This window comes from Pleurodeles waltl, chromosome 2_2, assembly GCF_031143425.1.
Source record: "Pleurodeles waltl isolate 20211129_DDA chromosome 2_2, aPleWal1.hap1.20221129, whole genome shotgun sequence".
NCBI lineage: Eukaryota > Metazoa > Chordata > Amphibia > Caudata > Salamandridae > Pleurodeles > Pleurodeles waltl.
In genome coordinates, this window is record NC_090439.1 from 1,163,224,743 (window position 1) to 1,163,232,728 (window position 7,986).

A 7,986-nucleotide genomic window follows, 5' to 3' on the forward strand; every position below is an offset into this window, starting at 1 on the left:
TCGTATTATCAGGCGTTGCAGCTCCTGATTATCAATGAGCGGTGGTATGATATCCAGGGTGATCCCTCTTATGAGACCCAAAAAAAAGGCGGTGGGGTGTGGGAGGCTCAGACCTCTGACGGGTGTGTGAGGCTGATGTGAGGGCGTTGGGGGACAAGGATTTGACCGAGGCTCTAGGGCTCCCAGGGCAGCAGCCATCGCACCCAGACTCTGGCTGATCCAACTTAAGTATCTCTATAGTGTATATTTTACCCATCAACAGTTGTGGCGGGTGGGGGTGATCACCTCCCCAACATGTCTTCGTTTTGGCAGAGAGTGCAACATTTTTGCATTCGGTGTGGGGCTGTGCTGCATTGGACCGGTTCTGGCGCAGGGTCACATACTGTTTGGGTGAGGCCCTGCACTTGACAATCTTGATGGACCCGAAACTCATCCTCCTACACATCACAAATGTACTTGTGGGTAATTGCCATAGGCCAGTGATTCCCAACCTTTTGACTCCTGACGACCCCCCAATGAATCACTACTGGAAGCCAGGGACCCCCAAGCAATTTGTACGATTTAAATTTCAAACACTAAAAAAGTAATGCACAAAAAATACACAAACAAGTACACACCAAACACTCAAATTACTGAAGATATACTTTTTTTTTATTTATTTTTTAAATATGCCAAAAATCAAAACATTTTAATGGGAAGGTTGGCGCTGCATCTCGGCGAATAACTTTTCAATGTTTAGTTTTATTTAGTAAAGTTGAATCTTCAGGTCAGATTCTTTATTTCCCAAGAGATTTCTGTTTTTATTGTTTAGGTAGATAAGATCTGAGATACTTTATTCACATAAATATGTGGTGAGGAAAGGAAGTAAAACCATCTCTCCATAGCCTCTCTGTCGCATATAATTCATTTGTTTTTTAGCACCTCTCATACCAGTGTAGGGAATCCGAGTACTTTACAAGGTATTACAAGGTGTAGGATTCACATGCCATCTACACTGGTAGACAGAGTGCTTGGTTTAGAGAAGCACAAACTCTGGATTCAGAACATAACACAGAGGTTAGCGTTGATTTTAATAATAAGAATGTATTTCTATACAGCTAACCTTTTTTAGCATCATAAGGAAAATGAAAGACTGGGGGAAAAAACATAACTTTGTTATTTGTGCCATGCAGTTTGCATGCAGCTCTTTGATGGCAATTTATAGCTCACTGTGCTAGATTGCGATTGTAACTTATGAAGTGCACAATAACAAAAGAATCTCTGTGACAAAAGCAGTAGCCCACTGTGCAATACACATAAAATACTGTTCTTTGCATGATACAAGTCCTTTGCAGCAAGCACATTAACCATCTGCACTACTCAAGATGAGTTAAATCTGCAAGTAGACAAAACTCCAATCTCTCTCCAGCAGATACGTTAATCACCAAAGTTATCTTGATGCTTTTATTTTTGCCGGAAAGATGCTGGATGTACAAGGAACTTTAGCTTTTAAAACCTCTGCACAAAGGAAGTAATAAATATAAAAACACAAACGTGTTTCTGTCAGAGGTCCCAGCTGGAGAAGTGCCTTTCTGCGGACCCCTGGGAATGTGTCACGGACCCTTGGGGGCCACGGACCACAGGGTGGGAATTGCTGCTATAGACTGCCCTTGTTATTCCTGGGCCTGACTCTGGCAAAACAGGACATAGCAAGGGAGTGGAACACCACCCCCCGTTCATGTTGGTGTGGAAAACTGGCATGGATCATTGTATGGACTTGGGGGTGGTGGTGTATAAGGCCCAGGGATGTCCACATAAGCATCCAAAGATATGGCAGACTTTGGCAGATTCCCGGGGCATTGTGTTGGAACCTGTCCACAATATTCGACAACTGATGGATGATGAACTTCACATGTTTGGGACAGAATGGCCAAGGTTCTCGGACTACTAGACATACTCTTATGTGTGCCATGTCAAGTTTGCATTTTAGGATTGCACCAGGACACTCAGCCTGTAGTGGCAGGGCTGGGTGCATCTGAATGCATGGCCCTTGAGTATGGCTCAATATATTCTGCTGCTCTCAGGGGCCTACCCTTAGTACACCATGCCCTGAGTACATAAGTACCATTTACTAGGGACTTATAGTGGCTGATAAAGGTGTTGCCAATTGTATCAATACCTTTGCAATTTTAGGGAAGGAACACTTGTACTTGTGACCTGGTTAGCAGGATCCCAGAGCACTCCGGTCCAAGTTGCAGCTGGTACCATGCAAAAAGTGGGGGGGAGGGCAAGGGGGGTACTGCAACAGGGCGCCAGTTTCCTACAAGAATCTGAGAGCCAAGTCTCAGCCTTTAAGACTATTGTCCATTGAACTCTGTGTTACTGGGTGATTCATACATACAACTACAGCATTATTCCTGTCTGCATTGGCTAGGTATAATTAGGTTAAAAGATAATTTATAGCACCATGACACCACCACACAGACCTCAGAGCACCACAGAAATGTTTTAAGTTAATAACCAGCAACCCCTGATAGGGTGATGGCCTTTCAGTGGAAATGTGGCAGTTTTCACATCCCGTGTGATGTGCAGGTGCACGAATAGTCAAGCAGAGATAATTCTACAGTTTGGCACTGAAGATGTGTGTCAACTTTGCACCAAGTAGGGCACAGCAAGGAGTGGACCCCACCATCTTCTAAATTTACAGCATTTCCAAGCTGCATTAAAAATTGAAAAAGTAACATCACAGTACAGTAAACCAAATAAACAGCACTGCTGCAGGGATACTTCCAAAGTAACAATTCGATGCAAGCACAATACTATGCTTTCCATTGTGGGTTTTTTTCTATTACAAATAATTGTAATCTGATGTGTTAATCCAATTGACTCCAGTGAAGTAAACAACGGCCACAACCCTTAGATGACATTAGGGAGTCAAATGAAAACCCCTTTGCTCTCCATGACTCCCTACATCATGAACACAGCACCCTCTCTCTTAATGCCCTCCTCTCTCCAAGTCCCTTTCTCGACTTCTAGCTGTACTTTCGCTCTCTCACCCCCACTTCTTTTCCTTTCTCCTTCTTCAAAAACACATCATGTCTTCTCCTCCTATTACACAGCCATCCACAGCCATCCATAGTTTTTACTCGCCTCGTTCCCCTCTCTCTGGAAGTGCTGGTACTCTCCCATTAAATGTACTGCAGCAATGCAGACAAGTGCAGGTACTCTCCCTTTCAAATTAATGAAGTGCAGGTACTCAGTACCGGATAGCAGCAGCCCATCTTAGGTGTGAATTTTAATCTCTCCTTGGCTACTACACAAACATAAGGTGCATGAGCTGACATTTTGGACGCTGTCGTCAGCCGTGTCCACGCAGCTTACCATGGTTCGTTCAGTGGTGAGTCCAAGTCACGGTGTGTAGCATACCAGCCCCACCCTTCTCATGGCCGGCGGGTCCAGTAGATACTGCACCAAGCAGCTGAGGTCTCCTTATCAGACCCAGCACAGGGGCCCTTTTCAATCACAGGAAGCTGAGGCTTTTCCTCTGGAAGCCCTTGACGTGCAGCCTGCGGATCTTACAGAGTGTCTGAGGGCCGGATGGACTCACATGGTCCAGGCCATTGTTCTCTAATGTATGATGCAGGTCGGGATTCAGGTGCACTGTAAAGCATGATCAATATTGGTGTACCTGGCATGCTATGTGCTTTTGCGCTTCTGTTCACAGTGCTCCTGGCTAGTTTTGACGTCACACCAAGGTGTCGCAGTACACAGATTGGGAGCTGCGGATGCAGGATTACAAGGAGAGAAATGTCTATCTGGGTTTTTGAAAATTTGTTTTCGGAATGGAATAAAAAATTCTCACATAGCAGCTCTGGTGGCATAGTAGAGGACTGACTTTCCTTAGTATATTGTAGTTTGGGAATGATATGAGACAGCTGGACTTCAAGCACTGATAATGTGCTCAGAGAATTAATCAAATTCTCATTCCTTTATGGAATAGTAGTTCATAAAGTCGACCAGACCAAAGTCGAATTGTGCTTCCTGTTATCTCCTACTTGAGGTCTGAGTGACTGGAGGGACCCTTCACAGGGTCAACTGGTCCTTATGGTCTAATGTCATGTTAGGGGAGATTTTTGGTGCTGGAGTTGATCTGGAAACCAATTAAGTATCATGTTTAAGGGGCACCAGACTTCAAGAGGCTGTGTCTCAAAACTGAGCTGTTGTGATCAGGATTTATGATTCGCGGCAGCGCCCACCTAACCGGCTAATTCACCATTTGCAATTAGGACACTATTGTACTTTTAGGCTCTAACTGTGACTTCAGACCTCAGTATATGTTGTACAGTTTTCTTCTCTCATTGCCTCTCCCCTCTTCACAGTAGCTCCTTCCTCGTCCCACATTTCTGTCTTTTAGCTACCTGGTTCTGAAAACCTAACAGACATTTGTTTCTCATTCACAGAATCAAAGGAGCTGATGAACAGACCTGCAGTTCCCCAGCACCAAAAAAGTCCTGTGCAGTATTACCAGAAGAAACAATTGTCTCAGTGTGAAGAGTTTGAGAAAACATCCATTTCAGAGCTTGATCTGTATACACACTCTACAGTGCATTCTGGGGAAAAACAGTGAACTAGCTTTAGCAAGAATGTCATACAGAGCTCATCTTTATGGACAGTTTGAAGCTCCATACCATGAGTAATCTTTATCAGTCCACGGAGTAAGAAGCATTTTGCTTAGAGTTTGCATCTATATGTACCTCAAAGGTTGTGGTCTGGCAAGAAACCATATTTGTTTACAGAGTTCGAGAAAAGCCTCACTCAGAAGTCCTATCTGTAATGCATCATATGAACCATATGAGACTGAAGCACATCGGTGCCCAGATTGTGACATCATTTTCCTTCTAATGTCAAATTAAGGCAAGCATCTGAATATCTATACTCTGGAGAAACCATACCATTGCTAGGAGGATTAGAAAAGCTTGACTCGCCAAAGAAATCTGTTGAATTACCAGAGAATGCATATATGGGAGACATCATAATAGTGTACATAACGTGAGAAAAACTTCACTACAGGCTCTTTGCTGCAGAGGCATTAAAATGTTTGTTCTGAGGATATTTCATACCAGTGTTTGGAATGTGGGAAACGTTTCACTGAGTCAAAGAGACTGATTAGGCACCATAGAATCCATATTGGTGAGAAACCTTATCAGTAAGAAGAGCTTTGTTGCAAAGAGCACACTGTTACATTAGAGAATCCATACTGATGAGAAACCCTATCTGTACTGAATGTGAACAGGCTTCACTCGTAAGACAAATATGTTAAGTCACCACAGAATCCTCGCTGGTGAGAAACACTACTGGTGCACAGAATGTGGGAAAAACTTCACTCGGACAAGCACACTAATCATACATCAAAGAATCCACACGGGTGAGAACCCCTACAACTGCGGTGAATGTGGAAAAAGCTTCAGTGAGCTGCGCAAGCTGGTGAAGCATCAGAAATGTCATACTGGTGAGAAACCATTTCAATGTACAGAATGTGGGAAAAGCTTTGCTGCAGAGTCCTATTTGTTGAGACACAAGACAATCCATACTGGCGAGAAACCCTTTCAGTGTACAGAATGTGAGAGAAGCTTCACTAATACAAGCGCACTGCTCGTACATCAGAGAATCCATACTGGTGAGAAACCCTTCCACTGTGCTGAATGTGGGAAAAGCTACAGTGTGAAACCCAACCTGGTGCAGCATCAGAGAATCCATACTGGTGAAAAACCCTTTCAGTGTACAGAATGTGGGAAAAGCTTCACTCAGACAAGCACACTGCTCGTACATCAGAGAATCCACACTGGTAAGAAACCCTACCGCTGTACTGAATGTGGCAAAAGCTACAGTGTGAAATACAACCTGGTGCAGCATCAGAGAATCCATACTGGTGAAAAGCCCTTTCCGTGTACAGAATGTGGAGAAGGCTTCAGTATAAAGAGCACACTGTTGTCACACCAGAGAATCCATACCGGTGAGAATCCCTATCAGTGTACAGAATGTGGGAAAAGCTTTGTAAATAGGTACACTTTGTTGGTGCATCTGAGAATCCACACTGGTGAGAAACCTTATCATTGTACAGAATGTGGGAAAAGCTTTGTTAATACCTGCAATTTGTTGGTACATCAGAGAATCCATACTGGTGAGAAACCATATCCATGTACAGAATGTGAGAAAAGCTTCACTCAGAAGAGTTGCCTTTTGCTACATCAGAGAGTCCATACTGGTGAGAAACCATATCAATGTACAGAATGTAAAAAAAGCTTCACTCAGAAGAGCAGGCTTTTGTTACACCAGAGAATCCATACTGGTGAGACACCCTACGACTGTACAAAATGTGGAAAAAGATTTATTGAGAGGGGAGAACTGGTAAAGCATCAGAGAGCCCATACTGGTGAGAAACACCATCAGTGTACTGAATGTGGGAAATGCTTTACTTATAAATCAGGTTTGTTAAGACATCAAAGAATCCACACCAGCGAGAAACCCTATTGGTGTACTGAATGTGGGAAAAGTTTCGCTCAGAGAACTAAACTGCTCTTACATCATAGCATCCATAATAGTGTGAAACCTTATAAGTGTACAGAATGTGGGAAAAGCTTTACTGAAAAGAATCACCTACTGAAGCATCATAGAATCCATACTGGCGAGAAACCTTATCACTGTACAAAATGCGAGAAAAGCTTCATTCGTAAGACAATTTTGATAAGACATCAAAGAATCCACACTGGTGAAAAACCCTATCGGTGAACAGAATGTAGAAAATGCTTCAATCTGAACAGCACACTGTTAAAATATCAATAATCCATCCAAAGGAGAAACTATGTAAATGTCCAGAATGTGAGAAAAGCTTTACTCAAAGCAAGGTCTGATCCAGCTTTGGGGGAAATGTGAGAAAAATGCACACTGCTGAGAAACCTTGTTTGGGGACAGAATTTGGGGAAACCTTCACTCGGACTAGCAAACTGTTCATGCATCAGGTGATCCATACTGGTGAGAAACGCTACCACTGTGCAGAATGTGGAAAAAGCTTCAACTAGAAATGCAACCTGGTGATTTTAAAGAAAAAGGCTGTTTAAACTAGATTTAACATCGAGGAGATACAATGATGACAGTCTGTGGTATTCCCTGACTGAAGTATTACAACATAATGCATTAAGCTCATTTTAGAAAGTAATCTCTCTAAGAACGTATGCAGTCAGGAAATGTGCTTCTTGTCCAGTCTCAGATCATGATTGGAAATCTTACAAACAGGAGTTGTATAAAAATAATCAGCCGTAATAAAGTGATGTAACTTGAAATTCTTGGAAATTGAGAGTGGCCTCCTAAAAGAATATCAATAATTACAACTAATAAAGGCTGAAAATTGTCATGAAATTTTTAAATGAAATGCAAATATTTATTTTTAATATGAGATGAGATGATCTCTTGATTCAGTTAAAGTTCATCGTAAGGCCACTGCACTGCACTGAATCAATTGCACTGCCGTAGGACTCGAAGTCACATGACAGGACCAGAAGATGCTGGGTATTGTGGCTAGAGATTGGGCTGGTGCTGTGCCGGGGTCTGGAGGCCCGTGGGGACAAAGACCCTAGATGTGGTGACCTCCAAGGAGGGGAAAAACACCATTCTCACCCATCCATCTGTACTGTTCTAATCCCTTGTCTGCTGTAAGGGTGGCATTGGTCCAGCTACTGAGTGGCAGAGACATAAAGTTACAAACTTTGAAGCAGACTGCCGGAGAGGTAGTGTGTTGTTTTTTGGGATGCGTGGGCTGTCCTTATGCGAGTGCAAGTGCATTGCCCATTATTGTTAACCTGGTTCTTGTTATTTTTGAAGTGGTTCCTGACAGAGGTGCCTAGAGGCTCACTGTGCTGTTTGCCATGATCTGAAAGTTTCTCAGCCCTTCACTTGTCAGTGGCCCAGGCAACCCGACATCTGTTGTGGAGCATGAGAAGGGATTCGGGT

The 7,986-nt window shown here is 43.2% G+C and overlaps 1 pseudogene; it reads left to right on the plus strand.

Annotated features, from left to right (window-relative positions):
* The window catches only part of LOC138278884 (zinc finger protein 850-like), a 126,530-nt pseudogene extending 118,899 nt beyond the window's left edge, over window positions 1–7,631 (plus strand).
* The last annotated feature ends 355 nt before the right edge of the window (window positions 7,632–7,986 follow it).